The sequence below is a fragment of the Elephantulus edwardii genome, unplaced genomic scaffold (genome assembly GCF_000299155.1).
Source record: "Elephantulus edwardii isolate Elephantulus edwardi_28Jun2011 unplaced genomic scaffold, EleEdw1.0 scaffold00375, whole genome shotgun sequence".
Lineage (NCBI taxonomy): Eukaryota > Metazoa > Chordata > Mammalia > Macroscelidea > Macroscelididae > Elephantulus > Elephantulus edwardii.
The window spans coordinates 1,086,642-1,089,867 of record NW_006400125.1 but is presented as its reverse complement, the minus strand read 5'-3'; the positions used below and the strand labels follow the sequence as shown (position 1 = coordinate 1,089,867).

At 47.1% G+C, this 3,226-nt stretch overlaps 2 protein-coding genes across 2 annotated transcripts in view; one reads left to right on the top strand and one right to left on the bottom strand.

The window, feature by feature from the left end:
* Positions 1 to 3,226, bottom strand: part of ADCY2 (adenylate cyclase 2 (brain)) — a 388,416-nt gene that overhangs the window by 230,776 nt on the left and 154,414 nt on the right. The gene's annotated exons all lie outside the window — the stretch shown is intronic.
* The window catches only part of LOC102870673, a 27,639-nt gene that overhangs the window by 3,858 nt on the left and 20,555 nt on the right, over positions 1 to 3,226 (top strand). The window lies entirely within an intron of this gene.

Below are 3,226 nucleotides of genomic sequence, written 5' to 3'. Positions count from 1 at the left end.
AAAAAATAAAATAATACAAAAATTGAAATACATTAAAAAACATTCAGCAAAATAAAACATTTTTATATAGTTACTTAAAAAAAAAGAGAACAGGTTTGAGGCATTGAACACCAATGATCGAAGATCAGATGAGTTGTGGGGTGATATAAGAATATCATCCATGAAGAAAGTGAAAGATCATTACAAAACCAGAGGAGAAAGAAAAAACCAAAACGGATGTCAGAAGAGACTCTGAAGTTAGCACCAGAAAGTCGAGAAGCCAAATCTAAAGAAAACATGTCGAAGTGAAAGAGTTGAACAGACAGTTTCTAAGGGCAACTCGGGAGGACAAATAAAAATATTATAGTGAAATATGCAGAGAGCTGGGATTGGAGAATAAAAAGGGAGGATCTCACTCCGCGTTCCTCCAACTGAAAGAAGTGAAAAACGGATTTAATCCCCGTGTCACAGGGAGGAAAATGAACATGGAGGAAACACACAGAATCACTGTATCAGAAAAACGTGACTGACACTGAAGAATTTCAGGAAGTACCATATGAACAGGAGCCAAAGGTAATGAAGGAGGAAGAGGAAGCTGCATTGAAGGGATTGGCACAAAATAAGACCCCAGGAATCGATGCGATACCAACTGACTTGTTTCAATTAACAGATGCAGCCTTGGATGCGCTCACCAGTCTATGCCAGGAAATGTGGAGGACAGCTGTCTGGCCAAAAGACTGAAAGAAGTCTTTACCTGTTCCCCTTCCAAAGAAAGGTGATCCAACTGAATGTGGAAACTATCAAATAATATCATTGATATCACCTGCAAGCAAAATACTGCTGAAGATCATTCAAAAACAGCTGGAACAGTACAATAGGTAGGGAACTGCCAGAAGTTCAAGCAGGATTTAGAAGAGGCTGTGGTACCAGGGATATCATTGCTGATGTTAGATAGAACCTGGCTGAAAGTAAGGAATACCAGAAGAATGTGTGTTTATGCTTTATTGATTATGCAAAGGCATTTGACTGTGTGGATCTTAACAAGCTGTGGCTGACACTAAGAATGAGAATCTCAGAGCACTTGATTGTGCTCATGTGGAACCTCTACCTGGACCAGGAGGCAACTGTGCAAATAGAGCAGGGGAGCTCGCATGGTTTAAAACTGTGAAGGAAGGGAGTTATGGGAGCCTAGTGGTAAGAAGTTGTGCTGCAATCCCGAAGGTGCACGGTTTGAATCCACCAGATGCTCTAGTGCAGAAGGAGGGGCAATCTCCTCCTGTGTCAGTTGGATTAGATTTGACAGTACACAAGGAAAACAAATAAAATTGGGAAGGGAGTGCATCAGGGTTGTAGTTTCTCTCCATACTTATTCAATCTGTATGCTGAGCACATTATTCAAGAAGCTGGACTCTGTGAAGAGGAGTGTGGCATCAGGGTTGCAGGAAGACTCATCAATAACCTGTGTTACACAGATGTCACAACCTTGCTTGCTGAAAGTGAGGAGGACTTGAAGCACTTGTTGCAGAAGATCAAGAAATGCAGCCTTAGGTATGGATTACATCTTAATATCAAGAAAACAAGGATTACTACCACTGGACCGATGGGCAGCATCATGATGGATGGAGAGGAGAGTGAAACTGTCTACAGCTTCATCTTGCTTGGATCCACAATTAACACCCTTGGTACCAGCAGTCAGGAAATAAGGAGACACAGTGCACTGGAAAAATTGGCAATTAGGGACCTCTCCAAATTATGGAGGAGTAAGGATGTCAGTTTGAGGACTAAGGTGCATCTGATTCAGGTCATGGTCTTTCTGATTACATGCTCTGTATCTGAGACCTGGACAATGAATAAGGATGATGGAAAAATTGACACCTTTGAGCTGTGGTGTTGGGGAAGAGCACTGAACATCCCATGGACGGCCAAGAGAACAAACATGTCTTGGAAGGGTGCAGCTGGAGGGCTCTTTGGAGGCGGGAATGATGAGACTCTGCCTCACATATTTTGGGCCTGTTGCTAGGAGGGGCTGTTCCTTGGAGAAGGACAGGATGCTGAGAAGGGTGGAGGGTCGGCGAAGATGCTTCTCAGAAGTGAGGACTGTGGGACCAGGGCAGAGTGAGGAGGCCGTTCTCGCTGTTGTCCTCCCACCATCAGATGAGCACGCACTGAAGCAGAGATACGTGCCCAGTACGCCACCCCATCTTGCCCAGTGGCCTTCTGCAGGACATGTGGAGAGGTCATTCCGCTAAGGTCCGTTAGGCTGGGATGTGTCTTCTTGGTGCTGATGCAGCCCGCTTTCTGATTTCCCTCCATCCAATCACATGCACTCTGATGGTCTGCCACGTGTTTCTAGTGGAAGGGGTTCCTTCGCCCTTCTGTCCCCTTCACATTTGGTGTCCCTTCTTACCTCCCGGTACTTGGCTTCCGTCGGCATCTGGGATGTGTGGAGGCACAGCACAGTCTCCTGTCCTCTGGGGTCCTGAATGTGGACCACTAACAACTGGGGGTTCACCACTTCACCCACAGTCAGCGCTGAGGGAGCCCTAGAATGCAGGGTTACACGGGGAGGCCAACAGACACGCCGACCTTCAACCCTCTCATGCCTACACTACTTTCCCTCTGACTTATTTTCTGATGCTCAGGGAGCTGCAAGGCTGGGGGCCACACACGCGATGCAGAGGGCTCTGCCTCCTCCTGGGACGTGGAAGCTCTGAGCTGAGACCCCTCCCTCACCTCACCTTATGCTTGTTTTTATTTATATCCTCGCTTGACTAATAAAGCAGTCTGTCGTGGTATGGCCTCCTCTCCCAGAACATTTATAAACCCACAAGTTTATAAACCAGCAAGTCAGTCTGGCTGGTTTGTGCTTAAGGAAACAACAGCCCGAGTATCCTTCTACCTTGTAAGCCGTGATCCAAATGCAGGTGCTCAGGACGTGATGGAGACAGAGAAGTAGAGGAAGATAGAGGGACAGATGGAGGGACAGAGGGGGAGGGAGGAAAGGGGGGAGAGAGATGGAGGGAGGAGAGAGGGAGAAGAGAAAGAGTGGGAAGGGGAAGGGGGGAGAGAGAGGAGGGAAGAGAGAGAGAAGGAGGGAGGGAGGGAGAAAAGGGGAGGGAGAGACAGAAGAGAAAAGGGGAGGAACAGGGATAGAGATAAAGGGAGGGTGGAGGGAGAGAGAGAAGGAGAAAGAGGAGTGAAGAGATAGAGGGGGAGAGAGAAGGGGAGGGAGAGACAGAGAAAGAGA